This window comes from Sorghum bicolor, chromosome 9, assembly GCF_000003195.3.
Source record: "Sorghum bicolor cultivar BTx623 chromosome 9, Sorghum_bicolor_NCBIv3, whole genome shotgun sequence".
Taxonomy (NCBI): Eukaryota; Viridiplantae; Streptophyta; class Magnoliopsida; order Poales; family Poaceae; genus Sorghum; species Sorghum bicolor.
The window spans coordinates 22,699,820-22,722,984 of record NC_012878.2 but is presented as its reverse complement, the minus strand read 5'-3'; positions in this window follow the sequence as shown (position 1 = coordinate 22,722,984).

The following is a 23,165-nucleotide window of genomic DNA, read 5'->3' as shown; positions in this document are numbered from 1 at the left end:
AATGTCGGTTTGATCTGACGGCCCAAATTCACTTGAAGGGACTATAAAACCAAGGCCTCTCCACCCCTGGAGGAGAGAGGAGAAGAGAAGAAATCATTATTCACAGGTAGCCATCAAAGTTAGGGTTTAGAGCTTCTCTCCCACAAAGAATTAGAATTAGCTACACCCTAATCCTTCAAGTTTAGAGGTTTGATTATATAGCAATTAGAGAAGTAGAGCACTACGCACTGGATTCGGATCTTCGGTAATAAAGATTGGTATTATTCATATCTTTCTCTAATTCTTTGTTCTAATTGCATTATGTCTCTAATTATTATGTTCTTAGTTTGCTCTAGTTCTATATTTGATATAGTTATGATTGATAATGAGTTTACGTATAACTTTGCAAAGCGCTTAGCTCTTGACGCGAGGGAGTTAGGTGATAGATCACATGTGAGCATGGTGCTTAGATGTTATTTATCTGCAAATGTATCCTATTGGCGGAGTTGTGTGGTAGTTCGCGATAGTGACAGCTTCGTTGATTCTTATATAGTCCACCCTCCGTTGATAGGACAGGCAGAACCGGTATTGTGGAGTAAGTCTTGCGATGCTCTGATTTACTTTATCAATGTTCCTTATACATGAATGAAGAGTCTTTTATGCTATATATGATCTTGTAGATAACTAGAGTAGATTATGATTTAGTAGATAGTAGATAACTTAGAATCCATTCTCTAGCTAATTCGACATCACCTACATATATGAGGAGTAGTCTATTTTCTAATCGTTGTGTTATTTACCCTTGAACTTATAATTCATTATCATTATCTTTATGGTTTACCCCCTGCTAAAGTAAGTGACTGTGTGACGAATTTCTCATTAGAAATCATGTTCTTGCAAGTTTATCTCTAGTATATGCCTTGATAGATTTTGCCTTTATTTTAATTTCATCCCTTTTGTTCTCATAATCAGAATTATAAATAACGATACCTGGAATACATATCCTGGTGAAATGCTACAATGAGGTGTTTTATCTGTGCGCTTGCGGATAGAATAGATTATTTTCTAGAGAGCCTTTACATTTATAAATACCTTTGTACACTCTGGCACCATGCTGGGGATGACAACCTAGTATCTAAGTGGTGTTAGCTAGTGTCAACAAGCATTTCTGGCGCCGTTGCTGGGGAACAAAAGGGTAATATATAGGAACGGTAAGGAAAGTCAGGAAATCAATCAAGGTTATTCATATAAAATATTAGACTAGACTATAGAGAAATAATTGCATAAAAACAGCTACTAAGTGAGAAATCATAACAAGGCACCTCTGCTTTGGTAGGTTTACTCTATTGTTTTTCTATGTTTATATTTTTATACAGGGTATATCAGGATTGACTTTGGGTACATTCAACTCTTCATCATTAGAACCAAAGCAATCAAGAGAAGAAGAAGCTAGCTACCAATTGCTGAAGCTATGACACAAAAGACCTTACAAGAATTCTCTACTCCAAGTCTTGAGAACATTCCAACTGGTCCAAGATTTGCAGTAGAAGAAGGAGCACCCGAGTTTGAGCTCAAGTCAAGCCTCATCAATTTGGTGCAAGCTACACAATTCAGTGGAAAGGCACATGAAGATGCTAGTGCACACTTACAGAATTTCTTAGAGATTGGAAGCACAATCCACATCAACGGAGTTGACAAAGACGTTATACTACTTCGCCTTTTTCCATTCTCACTAGAAGGAAAAGCGAGGAAGTGGTTCTACACTCATCAAGATAACATCAACAACTGGACGAACTTGTCAGATGCCTTTCTATCAAAGTTTTTCCCTATAGGCAAAACAACTGCCTTAAGTGGAAATATTGTCAGTTTCCAACAACAGAAGACAGAAGCCATTTTAGAAGCATGGGAGCGTTTTCAAGGATACATATCAGATTGTCCTCACCATGGAATGGCCACATGGTTACTTTTGCAGACCTTCTACCATGGATTAACCTAGAAGGCTCGTGAGTGCCTAGATGCATCTTCTAAAGGATCATTCTTGGAGCTTACAATTGGAAAAGCAAAGATAATTTTGGATAAGATAGCGGAAAATCAAAGCTGGTTCCAAGATAAAGCTCAACAATGTCATCAAACTGAAGAAATACTAGAAGTAAATGCATTATCAAGTAAGATGGAAAATTTGCTCCATTGGATTGACCAGAGGGCCAAGTTCAAAGAAGATCAAAGGGCCATTGAGACAGCATACAAATATCAACCAACTTCGAGTCAACCCAATAGCAAAGGTATGAATTCAGGTAATACTTTCAAACAACTTTCATTAAAAGAGATAATTGCTCAACAAACCAAAATTAATGATGAAGGTAAACAAAGGCTAGATACAAATGAATCATCTCTAAAAGATATACACAATAAAATAGATTTTCTGTTAACTGCCTTTGATGAGCAAAACACTCTTAATAAAAGGGTAGAGCTTAAATTAATAAAGTTAGCTGCTGCACTGCCTATTGCTACTAACATTGAGCAGGTAAGGAATATAACTACTAGAGGAGGCAAAGCCACCAGAGATCCCCCATACCCAAAAGAGAAACAAAGAACATCAGCACTAGTGCAACCAGCAGTGATAGAAGAAGAAAGCCCAGTTGAAGCAGAAGATCTGCTACAACCACCAAGTACCAGAGAAATGAGGAAAGATTTTTATGACACCAACTATTTGCCATTTCCCAGAAGAAACAGAGGACTGCAGTCGGATGAGCAGTTTGGTAAGTTTGTAGAGGTCATTTAGAAATTATGTGTCAACATACCTCTGCTCGATGCCATACAGGTACCTAAATATGCAAAGTACATCAGAGATATTCTTAACAAGAAGAGACCACTGCCCACCACTGAGGTTATCAAGCTGACAGAAGAATGTAATGCGGCCATCCTCAATAAACCACCAAAGAAGAAGGAAGATCCCGGATGTCCCACTATTGACTGCTCGATCGGAAACCAACACTTCAACAATGCACTTTGTGATCTCGGAGCAAGTATCAGTGTGATGCCAGCATCAGTCTACAAAAAGCTTGAGCATGCGACCCTAGAACCAACATCAATGTGCCTACAACTAGCGGATCAATCGGTTCGACACCCGTTGGGCATCGCCGAGAACATTCCAGTCAAGATCAGAGATTTCCTTGTGCCAGTAGACTTCATAGTACTGGACATGTGTCCTGACTCAAAAGTATCCATCATCCTTGGAAGGCCATTTCTGAGCACTGCCAATACCCACATTGATGTCGGGAAAGGAGAAATCAAGTTCAACATAAAAGGACAAGAAGAACACTTCACATTCAAACCCAGACCAGAGAGAGACTCTACAGTGAAGGAAGTTCATGAAGAACCACTGGAGACACCATCTCCGGAGGAAGGTAATTCAGAAGATTAAAAGACTTGGAGGTCCAGCTTGGGGGACCTAAAAATCCCAAACCCTCACCGGGAGGTAAATCGGTATTTATCCGCATTATTAATTTTATCATATTTAAGTTCTTGCATAATTAATTCTTGCATTAGTTACATTTATTCATAGCATTATTATAATAATAAAAAGCCCCATATAAATAATATTCATGGTGTGTAACAACCCATATTTATTAATTATTTTGGAGGCACAAAAAAATTTCCATTATCATTTTAATTAAGTTTCAATTCTCATAGATTTTCCTGCATTATATTTAATTATAGTAACCTTCTAGAAGCATGACCCACACTCCTTGGGTCCCACATGTCATACACTTCATCTCACATACATCCCATCACATAATTTCATCCACCAATATGTTTCCAGTCACCAGACATCTTTCCACCGTCCAACCACCACCAACACAATATTATTCTGCGTGAGATCAAAGCAAGGAAGCAAGTAGAGGAGGCACACCCTGGATGGGCACCAGGGGTGGGCGCCCGCCCACCTACCCAGGGCGCCCGCCCTGTTCCCTGCTCAGCCTATAAATGGCCACCTCCAGCTCCCCTTCTCTTCACACACACATTTCAGAAAACCTTGCAAGCTCGTAGTTCTCGGTTTCCAGAGAATAGCTCTGAGTGTGAGAAGGTTGGGAGTTCTTTTTAGTGAGAGAGTGAGTATCACCTAGTAAGTAGTGATCCCGCTGTCTAAGCTGAAGTAAAAGTTGTTTAGGGGGAGGTTTTGCCAGAATAGAAACTTGTCTTGAACGACTAACCCCTGGACTACTGACGTTCCGGACAGCTGACCACTAACATTTTCTCTCAGATTTTCCACTAGTTGTGTTTTTGCCAACTTTTGTTTACAGGATGTTTAAGAAGGTGAAGAACGCAGGGAAGGCTCTCAAGAACATTGGTACAGGGAGTTCATCCCGACACTCCTCACATCCATCAGAGATGAGCGTCGACCCGACACCCACACAAGCTCCGTCATCTTCATCAGGTCAGCAAGTCAAGGTCCTTCTCAAGATAGGAGACCTAGGACTAAAGACCCGAAGAGAGAAATAAGTATATCAGCAATTGAAGAACAAAGATTTCATTCACACCCCTACTCTTGATCCAATCTTACTACAAGAAACAGGTATGGACACTGAATTTGACTTAATTTTCCAGATGATAGGTTGGACAAATTTTTGGAATATAACTGAGCTGGGTTCTCATCTTCTCACCCTCGAATTTCTGTGCACTTTACAATATTATGAGGGGGGAATTATTTTTTGGATGTTCAAATAGGAGATTATGTTGTCTTGGAGAGAACTAAGCGACCATCTTGATTTCTCTTCAAGATGCATCCTGAACATTGACTCCGACCTACCCAATTTTGAGAGACACCAGTTTTGGAGAGAAATATCTAGAGATAATTTTTATAGTCAAGCCCGAACCAGTGACATGGAACACCCCACTCTTAGGATGTCTCACAAATGGCTTGGGTACAATCTTTTCTATCGTGATGATATTAGAAAAGTAAGAGTAGGAGATTTGCAACTTTTATTTGCTGCTATTAATAAAGTACCCACTTCACCTGTTACACTTTTAGTTTCTCATTGGCTTAGTGTACCTAGTCTTCAGGGACTAGTAGGATGTACTTCACTTATCACTCGTCTAGCCTCTAATCTTCACTTGCTAGAAAACTCATCGTTGGACTTCATAGATGAGTTAAGAATTTATCATGGCTATGACACATTTAGACAGGCTCGGATGTTAAAGAAAGAGGGGAATGTAATGTATATGCTATATGATGATAAAGGCAAAATTCGGTTACCTAACCCGAACCTTGGCCTCTACGTTGTTCAAAATTATTTGATTGAGATTGCAGCAACACCAGTGAACCAGAGAGCTCCACAGCGAGTGGCATCTGGAAGGATAACCACCATCAAGAACGCACCTGGTATGGAGCTGATCTCGGGCCAGAAGAGGCAGCGCACCTGTATTATTGTGATTACAACCCCCGAGTCCTTCGAGACCCATGGGTTCGACATGCGCAACCATAAGAGCCAACAGAGGAAACATGGCCGGAGAGCCAAGATCACCAGTGGACAAACCCGCCTTTCCATACGGGCAGGTACTCCACTGATCCATATGGAGCTTCAGGATCCAGACCTCCGCCCCAATTTGATGCAGGACGATACTCCGACGCTTCCTACGCTTTCACGAATGACTACTATCAAAGAGGCCGGTGCTTTCTTCACCCGTACCGACAACACTCTCCTCAACATCCAGAACACGCAAGCAGAACATGGACGACTTCTGGAAGAGCAACAAAAATGGAACCAGGACCATGCCGCTGCAGTAGAAGAGCTAAGACAAGATACAATAACAATGAACGACAACATCACAACCATGATGCGGTTTTAGAACATCGGGTAAGACCGACAGCAACATCCAGCTTGGGGGAGTTCCTCCCCAATTTATCAAGTAAGTTTTTATTTGCTCTTCTTATTTATTATTTTCTATTTTAGTATTTTATCTTAAAAAAAATTAGAAAACCTAATAAATATTTTCTTTATTTTTCTGCATTTTAATAAACATGAAAACAAAATAAAAAGAGTGTGTAGATAAGTGTGCTTTATTTTCCTGTTAAGTTTAATCTCTAGAAAAATAAAAAGACCAAAAAGATGCATGATGGAAATGATGAACAGTTGCTCTGCTTGCTTACTTTCAAGTACCTAGCTTCTATATTAGAGTTCTTCCACGAATTACCAAAACTAAATTTACTATGTATGGGAAGCATAAAACTAATGTCTAGGTAAGAGAAAGGCATGATATAAAGTTTGAGCTACTGTTTATCTTGTTCCTACTACACTGAGTTCTGAAGATTTATTTTGAAAACTTACAAATCACATGATGAGTTCCTAGCATTACAAACTACCTACCACAGCCATACTTGCTATAACATCTTTTACTATATTTACATTGAGTTTGATCGAGCTGTGTAGATCCTTAGGAGCTTTTCATGTGATTAAATTAAGATATTCACTTGCACACATCTACTACACCATCCATCGCCATTCATTAAAATTGCTAAAAATATTATCACTCACTGTCCCAAGTATTGTTATTCTCTCTCTCTAAGAAGATTCAATGCAGAAGAGGCATGGGTTATGCAAAAATATGCGAGGAAATAAAAAGGGGCAAGTGCCCGGAACCTCGGAAAAAGAAAGAAAAAAGAGTGAGACGAGAGGTAAAAATGGACAAGTGTCCGGAGTAGATTTAGGGGTACAAAGATGCCCACTTAAGCGGAAAAAAATGGACAAGTGTCCGACAATAGAATTAGGGGTATTTACTACCCACCTGAAAAAAAAGAAGAAACAAAAGAAAAGATAGCCCATGTTCTCCCAAAGCAAAGATCAAAGAAGAGGAGAAATAGCAATATGAGGAGCAATGAGAACTAAGTTTTATTTTCACTATCATTACTCCATCACACATGCACATCTTGATTTAATTATATGCTGAGTTCCTTTGGGTCCATGGCTCGATTAGACAACATATGTATGAGCTGTTTTTCACTCCTATGAGCTCCACTTAAACTATTTTGTCTTTCGATTACTTAAGACTTAAATGCAGGTACTAAACTCCGTAACACTTCACTCTAATCTGGAAGAATTTTGTATAAAAGCATGTGTGCCTGTCAGGAAAGAAAACATCAAAGCAACTCCTGATTCGTCTAAGTTTAGCTATTTGCTCAGGGACAAGCAAAGGGTAAGCTTTAGGAGAGTTTGTTGACGGTCCTTAAGTACTAAAATTAATAATCAAATAAATATGAAAAAGGATCAATATGAAACAAACATCTAGAATTACGGTTTTATCTGACAGAATTCCACGAGCTTTGGTGTTTATCTATTTCTGCAGGGGGTTATCAGAGAATATGGAGAGAAGGCCCACATTTCATGTTTACAACGAGATAATTACGTGCCGCGCAATTTTCTTCAATCTAGAAGAGTCCAGAAGCCACGAGAAGGAAGCGGAGGCCAAACGGGGCCAGAGGCAGGGCGCCCGCCCTGGGTTGGACCCCAATCGGGACTCTCTTTCGGGACTAAACTCCACCGACCTAAAGGATCAATCTAAACCATACAATCAATGTCGGTTTGATCTGACGGCCCAAATTCACTTGAAGGGACTATAAAACCAAGGCCTCTCCACCCCTGGAGGAGAGAGGAGAAGAGAAGAAATCATTATTCAGAGGTAGCCATCAAAGTTAGGGTTTAGAGCTTCTCTCCCACAGAGAATTAGAATTAGCTACTCCCTAATCCTTCAAGTTTAGAGGTTTGATTAGATAGCAATGAGAGAAGTAGAGCACTACGCTCTAGATTCGGATCTTCGGTAATAAAGATTGGTATTATTCATATCTTTCTCTAATTCTTTGTTCTAATTGCATTATGTCTCTAATTATTATGTTCTTAGTTTGCTCTAGTTCTATATTTGATATAGTTATGATTGATAATGAGTTTATGTATAAGTTTGCAAAGCGCTTAGCTCTTGACGCGAGGGAGTTCGGTGATAGATCACATGTGAGCGTGGTGCTTAGATGTTATTTATCTGCAAATGTATCCTATTGGCCGGGTTGTGTGGTGGTTCGCGATAGTGACAGCTTCGTTGATTCTTATATAGTCCACCCTCCGTTGATAGGACAGGCAGAACCGGTATTGTGGAGTAAGTCTTGCGATGCTCTGATTTACTTTATCAATGTTCCTTATACATGAATAAAGTGTCTTTTATGCTATATATGATCTTGTAGATAACTAGAGTAGATTATGACTTAGTAGATAGTAGATAACTTAGAATCCATTCTCTAGCTAATCCGACATCACCCATATATATGAGGAGTAGTCTATTTTCTAATCGCTGTGTTATTTACCCTTGAACTTATAATTCATTATCATTATCTTTATGGTTTACCCCCTGCTAAAGTAAGTGACAGTGTGACGAGTTTCTCATTAGTAATCATGTTCTTGCAAGTTTATCTCTAGTCTATGCCTTGATAGATTTTTGCCCTTAATTTAATCTCCTTAGTTCTCTTAAGCAAAATTATAAATAACGATACCTGGAATACTTATCCTGGTGAAATGCTACAATGAGGTGTTTTATCTGTGCGCTTGCAGATAGAATAGATTATTTTCTAGAGAGCCTTTACATTTATAAATACCTTTGTACACTCTGGTAGCATTCTGGGGAAGACAACCTAGTATCTAAGTGGTGTTAGCTAGTGTCAACAGTATGCTATAGTAGATATTGGATATTTTGTTGGACTAACCCCTGCAGGAAAACTTTCACTATCAACCTGGGAAGTCGTGAGATAAACTCACATCGGAGATGAAGAGAGAGACACATGAAGTTTAACAAATTACACAAGAAGGACATAGCTCATTCATCATAGAGAGATGATCCATGGAAGGAGACAAAGTGCATAACCAAGATGAACAACCGCTAAGAAAGGAAAGCTTCCACAAGGTGATACTGTACCATCACTCTTCAATTAAGGTAACATCTTAAGATATTTGATTATCACTTTTATAAGCTTCTCCTTGGTTCTGGCGTTCACATAAATAAAGAGACAAACATGTATGATTTACAACTCTAGATTAACCAACCCAATCGATTCAACATGTTTAGTACTTCCACCTTTGTGATCCCACACTCCTAATCATATGAGCTAAAATGTTACACATTCAATCTTTGAGAGATATTAAAAAAAAGACATATACATAAATAGATTATCTTTCCATAAGCTTGAGCGATCTGATCTGACAAATATTATAAGTACTACACTCATGAGCTTATCATCCACCAACTTTGTCTTGCTCACTATGCTTAAGGTTAGAGAAGAACAAATACACTTTTGGTTCTGTTGGTGTTTTCCACCAACAGGACCCATGCACTTGATCTCTGCCTTGTCTCTATGAGCAGGTACACTTCGAGCAAAACATGAAGGAGTTTTATAACTCTCAGACTCTACCAAGTGAAGGACCTAGATCTACGAGCACAAACACACTGAGCAGGATACTGCCAACGCCACACTTCGAACTACTGGGCAAACGAAGAAGATGAGTGACACCGTATCAAGAGGAGCAGACGTCAAGGTCCACACCTGAATCAAATGACACACCTAAAGAATAAACACGATGAGAAGTCTTGCTCAGAAGACTTAAAACATTGAACCCTCGCCGAAAGGTAAAATCGGTAGTTATCCATATTTATCCTTTCTGCATTCCCTTTTCCCTTTAATTATTTACTTTCCTTAAATAGCTTATTAGTTAATCATGCTATCTTGAAAAGAAAATAAGAATGTTAAAAAATACTAAGCCCCATGTGAGTATGCTCGTGGCATGAAACCCACAAGTACATTCACTGTGGTGGCGTAAAAATAAAATAAATATATTCTTGTCCTATAGAAATGAAAATATAAAAATAAATTTATGATCCTACCAAAGAGACTAATATTTATTAGAGGAAGCTCAACATGATAAAGGCGAAGAGATTTTATGCTAACATTTAACTAGTTCCACAAAGCTTTGTTGTCTATTTGAGCTCCACAGAATTCAAGGATCAAAGAAGACTAGCAGACGGAGGACATTCTAATCGCTGTCAGGGTGCTGCCAACATTCAAATACACCTCCACCATCTGCTAGCTACATCAGAAGAAATTACGTCAAAATCCAGCTTGGGGGAGAGCACCCCCATTTATGCAGCTAAGTGTTTCTACTCGCATTTATACTTTACTCGAATAATAAAAAGTTGCATAATCATAAAAACCCAAATAAAGATTTTATGCTTATATATATATATCTATGCTTAGTTTGCTAAATAAATAAACAAATAAAGTTTGCTATGAACCCTCATGATAAGCTCTCACATAGGAATGATGAATAGTTGCTCTGCCATGACTAGTTCTAAAAATTGAAATCTCTCTCAAGTTTAGGCATGACTTATGAATTAAGATTTGCTCTAAACCTGAACTTGTGGGAAGAATACTTGTTCTAAAGTCTAAGTCGTTAACGGATATGATATGGGAAGGTTGAGCTGCTGTTTAACTGTTCCTAGAGATGCTAGAATTCTGGAGAATTTTATCTTTGAAAGTCTTTAAAATGTTGCATGATGAGTTCTTGTATGATGAGAGTTTAAAATCCTACCACAGCCACATATACATGCTTATGAGACTATGTCCCATACATTTACTTTTTACTGCTTATGAGCATTGAGTGTGTCAAGCTATGTAGACCCTTAGGAGCTTGTCATGCGGTTATAATCAAGATTCACTTGCACGTCCACTCATACATGCTGTGTTGGGTATTCTTAACATCATTACTAAAAGTAGACTAAGTTCTCCAAATCTAGTAACGGTGCCAAAAATGCCAAACCTATCCCTTACACCACTTAAGCCAAGTTGTCATCCCCAGCATGATATAAGAGACGCGGTATTGAAATATGCAATTGCTCTTCTAAATAAATAATGAATGGGATCTGCAAGCGCACAGATTAATACCAATGTAGCATTTTAACCGGGAAGTATTCCAGGTATCGTTATTTATATTTTTACCACTGGGAAGGGATTAGAAATCATCACTAATGATTACAGAATAGAATATGAGATTGAGCATCTATCATTGCATGTATAATTGAGAACATTATATCTAACTCATCACACAGGGATAAGTGTCACATAAAAGATATATGAAATAATAATAGTGACAAGGATAACTAATCTGATCTAGCCACATAATAAATATGATAAGCACCTCAATTAGATACTCTAGAAAGTCATTAGCATGGTATTAGAACGAACTACAAGAATATTCCCTAAGTTATTCTTAACTATATAGTCTAGCATATCATACTTAGTGCAAGCATACTTAGCAATCATTGTGAGACAAGACTACGCCCATGCATAGTGATATTAGCAAGGAATATGAGAAACATAGCAATCACTCCCCTGTAATAATGTTGCTCTGCCAGCCCAATACACGAGAGGGGGACTATATAAGAATCAATGAAGCTGTCACTATCACGAACTACCCCACGATCTGGCATATTGGGTACAATCACAGATAAATACGGTATAAGCACCACGCCTACACAATATCTATCATTTACCCATGGATCCGATGGATAAACGCTATACGATCCTAAGCATGTATATAGATCGTATTTAACTAAGCCAAGTACATAACCATGATAAACTAAGAACAATATAATCTTGAATATAAACAAGTAGAGCAAAGTCATAAGCAATATATTGAAGTAGAACAAAGTCATATTCATAATATTGAAGAACAAAGATAATTAGAAAGCAATTAGAAGCACAATTAGAGAATTACCAAGAATCCTCCTGACAGATCCGGAAACCAATCGAAGATTGACTCCTTCTAGTTCTAATCCTATGTAGCTATGCTAATCTAGATATCTAATTGATGTGGTGGCTCTAATCTCGATCAGAGGCTTCTTCTTCCTTGATGGAACAATGAATTAGGGTTGAGAGGCTCTCTCCTCCAGGGGCCAGGGGGGCTGGTTTTATAGTCCCTTCAAGTGAATATGGGCCCTTGGATCAAACCGACATAGATTGTATGGTTTAGATTCATCCTTTAGGTCGGTGGAGACTTCCCGCAAAGCAGAGTCCTGATTGGACTTGGACAGGGGGCGGGCGCCCAGAAGGACAGGGCGGGCGCCCTGCCTCTGGCCCCATTTCGCCTCCGCTTCGGTCTCGTGGCTTCTGGAGTCTTCTAGATGTAAGATAATTGCGCAGCACGTTAATATCTTTACGTAATCCCTACATGTGGGCCTTTCTTCCATATTTCCTGATAACTCCCTGCAGAAATAGACAAACACCAAAACTCGTGGAATTCTGTCAGATAAAACCCTAAGTCTAGATCTTGATTTCATTTGGATCCTTTTCTTTATTTATTTGATAATTAAATTTGATACTTAAGGACCGTCAACAAACTCCCCCAAGCTTACCTCTTGCTCGTCCCTGAGCAAGGATAGACTCAGCTATGGATCATAAGTTGTTGCAATATATTTAAAAAATTGACGGTACACATGCTTTTAAATAAGATCTCATCTCTGAGTTAGAGTAAACTGTCAAGACTTAAAACTTACTTACTTTACCTCCACCATGGGACTTGTAACTGTCACTTCTGTCTTGAGTGGTTAAAAGATAGAACAGTCTAGCCAAGTGCCATGTCTCTTATTCTTGATCAGCTATAGCTCTGGGATTTTTGCAGATTTTCAAATAAAACTCAGAGATTCCTTGTATGATTCTCTCAGGTCTCTCTTTTGTGGTATTTCTGGATCCTTACCAAGGCATTGATGGTATATGCCTTCTCTCAAGATATGTGGTATTTGTGGTATGAGGCATAGTGATATTGCCTTCTCTCTCACCCTACTCTAATAAGGCTTTAATATCTGGAGCTCATAGGTGGGAGATAAAATATACATACTTACAAGACATTTATTGCATAGTCAAACTATGGATCCAAAGTAACAAGTCAATAAGTTTAATCAAGATGTGCATGTGTGGCGAATGAATGGTATATGGTGATGATGGTGATAACAATGGTGAAAACAATGGTGGTGGAAGTCTAATTCTACTTTGCTCTTTTGAGGGGATACATACCTTCCTTGCTTTTGAAACTTTATGAGGAGAATGAGATGCTCTTCTTTTTCTTTTCTCTCAGGTGGGTATCTTGCACCCCTAATTCTACTGTCGGACACTTGTCCATTTTTACCTCTCATCTCACTTTTTTTCTTTTCTTTCGAGGTTCCGAGCACTTGCTCCTTTTTATTTCCTCGTATAATTTTCTCTTCTTTTTTTTTAGAGCACTCATCTCTTGAGATAATATAGCAAGTGGTAGTAACAAGATAACTTGAGCATTTATTTCACAAGGGAAAACAGAAAATATTTTTGGTTATTCTCTCCCGGATTAGGAGTAGAATATTTTTGGGTGATTCTGGAGATGGAATGGGTGGATATATGTGGATGGTACTTCCGGAATAGAAGTAGCATATATGAGTGAATGTGCAAGTGAAATCTTGATTTAACCACATGACAAGCTCCTAAGGGTCTACACAGCTTGACCACACTCAATGCTCATAAGCAGTAAATAATAAATGTGTGGCTCAAAGTCTAGCAAGCATGTATATATGGCTGTGGTAGGAATTTAAGCTCTCATCATACAGGAACTCATCATGCAACATTTTAAAGATTTTCAAAGATAAAATTCTCCAGAATTCTAGCATCTCTAGGAACAGATAAACAGCAGCTCAACCTTCCTTTATCGTATCCGTTAACAACTTAGACTTCAGATCAAGTTTTCATCCCACAAGTTTAGGTCTAGAGCAAGCTTTAAATTATAATTGTTATGTCTAAACTTGAGAGAGAACTTAAAATGTGTAAATTAGGCAGAGCAACTATTCATCATATCCATGCTTAAGTTTTATTTAGATACAGATTAGCATAGCCACTTTATTTATTTATTAAACACACTAAGCAAAAGACATATATATATAAGCATAAAATCTTTATTTGGTTTTCCCATAGTTATGTATTTTAGTATTCTAAAATAATATAAGTATGAAGATAGATAAAAATACTTATCGGAATAAATGGGGGTGCTCTCCCCCAAGCTGAATTTTGACGTAATTTCTCTGGATGTAGCTAGCAGGTGGCAGAGGTGTAGTTGAAAGTCAGCAGCATTCTAACAGCGATTAGAATGTCCTCCGTCTGCTAGTCTTCTTGAATTCTGTGGAGCTCAAATAGACAACAAAGCTTGTGGAACTAATTAAGTGTTAGCATAAATATATAGCCTTCATCATCTTGAGACTCCTTAATAATTATTACTCCCTGTTTTTATATTTTTATTTTATAAAGCAGAAAAATATTTATTTTATTTTTATGCCACCACAGTGAATGTACGTATGGGTTTTATGCCACTCGTATACTCACATGGGGCTTACTGTTTTTCATATTTTTATTTTCTTTTTTAGGATAGCATGAACATGTTTAACTAAATAAACTATTTGAAGTAACTGAAAGAAAGGATAACTACCAAGTTTACCTCTTGGCAAGGCGTTCGGTGTTTTTAAGTCCTTCGAACGGGACTTTCCAATTTCTTAATCGTCCTGAGGTTCGTTGGGTGGCGTAGTCGGTACTTCCAGCAGCGCCTCCTCTTCTTGTATAGTTATCTTCATTTTCCATACCTGACTCGGTGCTTCAATCTCCTCTGGATAATTCTGTTTAAACTCTACGTCTTCTGACCTTACAACTTCTCCTTCATAGTCTGCACATCCGTCCTTGATGATCTGCCTCCTCTGGTTGCGGTTGCGTCTCTTTCTGACCTGCTTAGATTCTTCAACGATATAGTTAGGGTCAGTAAAATAACGGCGTACCTTCTCTGAGGGGAAGTGCATATGGACTTCTCCGGTTCCAATGTAGATAATTGCTTTAACGGTGCTGAGGAACGGCCTTCCAAGGATGATGGGTGGATCATACTCGTCTTCTCCCATGTCAACAACTTGAAAGTCTGTGTAGACAAAGTGATCGTCTATTTTGACTGGGACATCAGATACTATTCCTTGAACTTCTCGAAATGTCTGATCTGCCATCTGGAGCTGAATGTATGTTGGTCTTAGTGGCATGGTCCCGAACAAGAGCCGATAGGTGACTGCGGCCATTATGTTGACGCCTGATCCGGTGTCGCAAATCGTCTTGTAGAAGTTGTATCCATTTATGGAGCAGTAAATGCTTGGCATTCCTGGGTCGTCCTTCTTAGTCAAAAACGGTGACTTCAGTCGGTGATCTTGGCCTCCATGGACTTCAGTGACCATCTTAGCTGACTCGGTCCACACTTGCTTGTTCCTGTTCCTCCTGTTGGTCCTCTTCCTTGATTCACGTCTAGATTGATTTGGCATTTGTGTAGTCTTGTTCTTGAAGAAAAATGTTTCCTTCTTCCCTTTGACGTAGAAACTGATCTTGGCAGCACTGGCGTAGATGATAGCTCCCGTGGTGTTCAAGAATGGCCTCCCTAAGATGATAGGTGCTCTCTCATCATTTCCGGTCTCTACCACTACGAAGTCTGCTGGTGCATACAAGGTACCAACTCGGACACAAAGGTTCCTCACTATTCCTTTTGGAAAAGTTATCGTCTGATCTGCAAACTGCAAACACATGGTTGTCTCTAATAAAGGATATGTAAAGATTTTTTCATAGAGTACCCTGGGTATAATGTTGATGCTAGAGCCAAAGTCGTAGAGTGCTTCTGGGAAGTCCACCATGCCGATGGAGATCGGGATGACGGGGCGTCCTAGATCGCCTCTCTTGACCGGCAGACGGTCAGTAGAAAATTCAGTGACGGGGTTACTCCAATTACCTACATCAAACGTGTCTACAAGATTTGCAGATTCTAATCCTTCCAGTTGTGATGGTATACCGGGGTTAGTAGTAGGAACAGCAGCAGCTATTTGATTTAACTGAGATTCACTCATTTTATTAAAGCTAATTTGATTCTTGATGGTAGTAGAGAAATTATCCATTCTATTATTTATATTTTCTAGCATTTTATCATTAGATGCCAATTTCTTATATAGGTTATCCATTAGCTTTCCTTGATTAGACACTAACTCTCTCAAAGGTGGAAAATTATTATTGTTGTAAGAATTGTTACCTTGATAATTACCTGAGTAGTTAGGCCTCTGTTGATTCCAACCTTGATTTTGTTGAGGACGGTTGTAGTAGTTGTTGTTGTTGTTGATGTAGTTCACATCCTCAAGTATCTCAGGGCAGTGGTTGCCTGAGTGTCCAGTGTCTCCACACTCCTCACAAGTCATGTGAGAGTCGTAGATGTGCATAACTTCTTTCTTGTCTCCAGCTCTATCATCGAGCTTCTTCATGAGCAGGTCTAGCTTTGCAGACAACATGTCTACCTCTTTCAGCTGATGCATACCTCCACCTCTCTTGTGTGTCTGGGTCCTCTCTTCATTCCAGCTTTGATTGGACGCCATCTTCTCCACAAGAGCTGTGGCTTGTGGTATAGTAAGTGATAAGAATGCTCCTCCAGCTGCAGCATCCATGGTCTCTCGGGCACTGTTGCTGAGCCCATGATAAAACGTCTGCATCAATAGCCAACTCTCCATTCCATGATGGGGACATTCTAGGATGTAGTCTTGAAAGCGCTCCCATGCTTCTGGAACAGATTCATCATTTTGTTGCTAAAAACTTGTAATCTTCCCACGGAGAGCATTGGTCTTGCCCACGGGAAAGAACTTAGCCAGGAAGTTTGTTGAGCAGAGTGCCCACGTAGTATTCTTCTCCTTTGTAGCGTAGAACCACTGCTTCGCTCTTCCTAACAGTGAGAATGGGAAGAGGCGAAGTAGTATAGCGTCTTTGGAAACTCCTGCTATGGTGAATGTGTTGCAAATCTCCAGGAAGTGTTGTAAATGAGCACTGGCATCTTCGTGTGCCTTCCCACAGAACTGGTTGGATTGCACCATGTTGATAAGTCCAGGCTTGAGCTCAAAGTTGCCATCGATCTCTGCAGCAGGTCCAGTGCGGATGTTGTCCGTAGTGGGAGCTGAGAACTCGCAGATTGATTTGTTCGCCATGGCTTCGAACTCTGAAGACAAGTTCCGGTGATCTTCTTGATTGGATGAAGCTTCTTCGTGAAGTGTTGATGATTTCTTTAGCTTGGCTCTCGTCTTCTTGAATAATGCTTCGGGATCGTCAACAAAATTTCCTGGAAGATGTCTTCTATTCATACATTCCCCTGCATAAGATAAAATAGAAAAATATCGGGGTAAAACTGTATGAGAGAATAGATAAGCTCAATCATATTAGTGATGCGAATGATTACTCTAAATCTTTTATTCTATTCCTGATTGGTAATCAACCTTCCCCGGCAACGGTGCCAAAAAATGCTTGTTGGGTATTCTTAACATCATTACTAAAAGTAGACTAACTTCTCCAAATCTAGTAACGGTGCCAAAAATGCCAAACCTATCCCTTACACCACTTAAGCCAAGTTGTCATCCCCAGCATGATATAAGAGACGCGGTATTGAAATATGCAATTGCTCTTCTAAATAAATAATGAATGGGATCTGCAAGCGCACAGATTAATACCGATGTAGCATTTTAACCGGGAAGTATTCCAGGTATCGTTATTTATATTTTTACCACTGGGAAGGGATTAGAAATCATCACTAATGATTACAGAATAGAATATGAGATTGAGCATCTATCATTGCATGTATAATTGAGAACATTATATCTAACTCATCATACAGGGATAAGTGTCACATAAAAGATATATGAAATAATAATAGTGACAAGGATAACTAATCTGATCTAGCCACATAATAAATATGATAAGCACCTCAATTAGATACTCTAGAAAGTCATTAGCATGGTATTAGAACGAACTACAAGAATATTCCCTAAGTTATTCTTAACTATATAGTCTAGCATATCATACTTAGTGCAAGCATACTTAGCAATCATTGTGAGACAAGACTACGCCCATGCATAGTGATATTAGCAAGGAATATGAGAAACATAGCAATCACTCCCCTGTAATAATGTTGCTCTGCCAGCCCAATACACGAGAGGGGGACTATATAAGAATCAATGAAGCTGTCACTATCACGAACTACCCCACGATCTGGCATATTGGGTACAATCACAGATAAATACGTTATAAGCACCACGCCTACACAATATCTATCATTTACCCATGGATCCGATGGATAAACGCTATACGATCCTAAGCATGTATATAGATCGTATCTAACTAAGCCAAGTACATAACCATGATAAACTAAGAACAATATAATCTTGAATATAAACAAGTAGAGCAAAGTCATAAGCAATATATTGAAGTAGAACAAAGTCATATTCATAATATTGAAGAACAAAGATAATTAGAAAGCAATTAGAAGCACAATTAGAGAATTACCAAGAATCCTCCTGACAGATCCGGAAACCAATCGAAGATTGACTCCTTCTAGTTCTAATCCTATGTAGCTATGCTAATCTAGATATCTAATTGATGTGGTGGCTCTAATCTCGATCAGAGGCTTCTTCTCCCTTGATGGAACAATGAATTAGGGTTGAGAGGCTCTCTCCTCCAGGGGCCAGGGGGTCTGGTTTTATAGTCCCTTCAAGTGAATATGGGCCCTTGGATCAAACCGACATAGATTGTATGGTTTAGATTCATCCTTTAGGTCGGTGGAGACTTCCCGCAAAGCAGAGTCCTGATTGGACTTGGACAGGGGGCGGGCGCCCAGTAGGACAGGGCGGGCGCCCTGCCTCTGGCCCCGTTTCGCCTCCGCTTCGGTCTCGTGGCTTCTGGAGTCTTCTAGATGTAAGATAATTGCGCAGCACGTTAATATCTTTACGTAATCCTGACATGTGGGCCTGTCTTCCATATTTCCTGATAACCCCCTGCAGAAATAGACAAACACCAAAACTCGTGGAATTCTGTCAGATAAAACCCTAAGTCTAGATCTTGATTTCATTTGGATCCTTTTCTTTATTTATTTGATAATTAAATTTGATACTTAAGGACCGTCAACATGCTGCTTCTACTCCGGAAGTATGCATCCATATACATACACTCATTTCCATCTCCAGATTCATCCAAAATTATTCTACTCCTATCCGGGAGAGAATAGCCAAAAACATTATCCCATTCCTGTTTTTCCCTGTGAAATAAATGCTCGAGCTATTTTGGTTACTACCACTTGCTACATTATTCTAGGAGGGTGAGTGCTCTAAAAAAAGAGAGAAAAGAGAAAAATACGAGGAAATAAAAAGGGGCAAGTGCCCGGAACCTTGAAAGAAAAGAAAAAGTGAGACGAGAGGTAAAAATGGACAAGTGTTCGACAGTAGAATTAGGGGTACAAGATACCCACCTGAGAGAAAAGAAAAAAAATATAGAGCATCTCATTCCCCTCAAAAAGCTTCAAAGTGCAAGAAAGGTATGTATCCCCTCAAAAGAGCAAACGTAGAATTAGACTTTCACCATTGTTTTCATCATTATCACCATTATCACAATACACCATTCATTCGCCACACATGCACATCTTGATTTGACTTATTGACTTATTTCTCTGGATCCATGGTTTGACTATGCAATAAATGTCTTGTAAGTATGTATTAGCTGTCTCCCACCTATGAGCACCAGATATTAAACCTTATTAGAGTAGAGTCAGAGAGAAGGCAATATCACTATGCCTCATACCACAAATACTACATACTTTGAGAGAAGGCGTATATTATCACTGCCTTGGTAAGGATCCAGAAATACCACAAAAGAGAGACTAGAGAGTCATACAAGGAATCTCTGAGTTTTAATTGAAAATCTGCAAAAACTCCAGAGCTATAGTTGATCAAAGAACAAGAGACATGGTGCTTGACTTGACCGTTCTATCTTTTAATTTCTCAAGACACAAGTGACGGTTGCAAGCCCCATGGTGGAAGGTAATATGAGTAAGTTTAAACCTTAACAGTTTACCCTAACCTAGAGATGAGATCTTGTTTAAACGCATGAGTACCTTTAAGGCATAAAACTACTGCAGAAACTCCTGAGTCCATCCTTGCTCAGGGACGAGCAAGAGGTAAGCTTGGGGGAGTTGTTGACGGTCCTTAAGTACCAAATATAATTAACAAATAAACAAAGAAAAGGATCCAAATACAACCAACATCTATACTTAGGGTTTTATCTGACAGAATTCCACGAGTTTTGGTGTTTGTCTATTTCTGCAGGGGGTTATCAGGAAATACGGAAGAAAGACCCACACGTCGGGTTTACATAGAGATATTAACGTGCCGCGCAATTTTCTATCATCTAGAAGACTCCAGAAGCCACGGGAACGAACGGGAGGCCGAGCGGGCTCGGGGGCAGGGCGCCCGCCCTTCCCCCTTGGGCGCCCGCCCAGCTACAGAGTTGGATCAGGACTCTCTTTCGGGATGATGTTCCACCAACCTAAATGATCAAGGATAACCGTTCAATCAATGTCGGTTTGATCCAACGGCCCAGGTTCACTTGAGGGGACTATAAAACCAGACCCCCTAGCCCCTGGAGGAGGCACCCCTTGATCATTATTCATTATTCATAGACAGAGCAAAAGCTAGGGTTTAGAGATGAGAGCTCTCCTCTCTTCTCTAAACTAGAGTAGATCTAGATAGTAGCGAGATGGAGAGTGAAGGAGGATTAGAGGAGAGGCCGGCCTGTCAGTTCTTCCTCCGGTTGTACTTCGTCATGAACAAGCTCTAATCAAGCTTGCTCATGGGATGACTCTGGTAATCTACTTCTAATTCATTATGCAAGTACTAATCATGTATGTTCTGGTTCACAGCTCTTTTGAGTACTTCTAATCTATAGGACCCTATAGGTTAGAGTTGTAGTATAGGTGTAAGCGTGGTGCTTAGACCTAGATTACTTGTGGATATCCCCTGTCTAGCTGGATCGTGTGGTAGGCCGCGTAGGTGACAGTTACGTTGGTCCTCTATAGTCCACCTCTCGTTAGCAGGACGGGTAGGGTTTATCGGCCTATGGATAAGCATCCTTTGTGGTGTAATCTTATCACGTGGTTCGTCCCAGACATAGACATACTCCTTTGAATTAGAGAAACCATAGTTATCTTCTCTATTCTGCTACCATCGCCCATATACTAGAATTGCTCTACTCTCTATTCCCATATTATCACTCACTGTTATCTCACCTTTAATATTGTTCTTATTCAGTTCTACCATCTTTCCTATTTACACTTATCTATCTATCTTGGTTAAGTTAGAGCGTAGTTGGTTCTCCCGTTTCCCTGTGGATACGATAAAACCTTTAATTGGGTAAAAGCTTCAACAGTATCCGTGCGCTTGCGGATTATCTGTGTGCGTATAAATACCATAGTACACTCTAGTGCCATGCTGGGGATGACAACCTAGTATTCAAGTGGTGTTAGCAAGTGTCAACAGAGATCAGCAGCATACGCTACACTACGGAGGAGGAAAGGCCTTATTTCGAAGTGATTAGAGCAGCCAAAGTCCATTTCATCCCTCCAAAGGCAGCCCCGAAGCATGCTCTCAATGCTTCTACGACACCTCTCAAGCGTCGCAAGACTATAGTAGATATTCATGAGGACGTTCGCAGGCTAGACAGAGTTATCATAGACCTCCAGTCCTCGATTAATTCCCTCACTAGGCAGCTCTCTAACCATAACATCGTTATACTAGGCCTTAGGCAGGATCTTGCCAGTGCCAACAAGAAGATTAAAGAATTAGAGCATCGCTAAGTTATCTAGATTAGACCTTGAGGCAATGCATCTTAGTCATTTATCTTTAAATTTGGTTTACTATTATCATCAGTTTGTTACTATTGTCGTCAGTTTGCTACTAGTCTTTTGTAATAAATGCCTCAAGATTAATAAAGAGTTTTATTATTATTATTATTATGTCTTGTGTGTCTCTACTTTATTTTTGTGCAAGAAAGCAGAAAACAAGTATGGGGGAGATCCCTCGACACGCCAAACATACTTCGACTACACCACTCCACAATCTAGGTACATACTCTGCACACTTTACTTTACACATACACATATCTTGGATTATGCAGAATATTGTTTCCGACATGATAAAGATTAAAATGTTTCTAATCATGATTAATCTCACTCTGTGATATTTCCTGAAAAATTGCAACTATTATAAAATCATTTTAAAACCCTGTGTTACTTAAGACAGTATGGAATGAAAGATAGTAGAGTATGAGTTTCTTATTATTGATATCATTGTTGCTTGGAGAATTTATTTTAAAATCTTCAAAATTCTAGCTACCATCCTCAGTGTTTTATATGCCTGATAAAACTGAAAATATTAATTATGGTTATAAAAGCTATCTACTCTGTATTGAGTTTGTTCAAAATGAGTTAGACCCTTGTTGAGAGATTTATCATGTCACTAAGATCAAGACATTTATTCAGAAAGATTCACTATTCCGAAGTATTATTGCATTAGAGGCATGGGCTATGCAAAAATAAAGATATTTCGAGGAAATAAAAAGGAGCAAGTGCTCGATAACCTCGCAGAAAAAAATGGACAAGTGTCAGGCAGTAGAATTAGGGATACCTCAGTATCCACTTAAAAAAAAAGAGAAAAGAAGAAAATGATAGCCCATGGTCCCTCTAATAAGCAATATGCCAGCAAGAGTTGACAAAGATTTTTATTTCCAAAGTCTTTCATCTAAGAGTATGACATTCCCCTCCTCGGATCCCGTTTTGATCAAACAATAAATACAAGGTAAGTATGCTTGAGAATTTTTTGCAAATTAAAACAACCTCAGTGAGATATATAAAAGATAATGAGTGATCTGAGAAGACCTATGAGGATAAAAGGTATGCTAACTTTCTTTCAAAAATATACAAAAACTCCAAGTAACAGGATTGAGAAGAAAGGATCTCTACTCTTAACCATATACTTCCCTGACTACAGTACACAGTGGATTTTAACACCCTGCAGTTATGAAAAGAATGTTTTAAAATGTTTTGCCCCACATATTGTTCTTAACCATCCTTTTCTCGAGGACGAGTAAAAGCCTAAGTATGGGGGTATTTGTTGACGGTTCTTAAGTATCAATTTTAATTATCAAATAAACAATAGAAAGGACCAATATACAAACAACACCTAGAATTAGGGTTTGATCTGACAGAATTCCA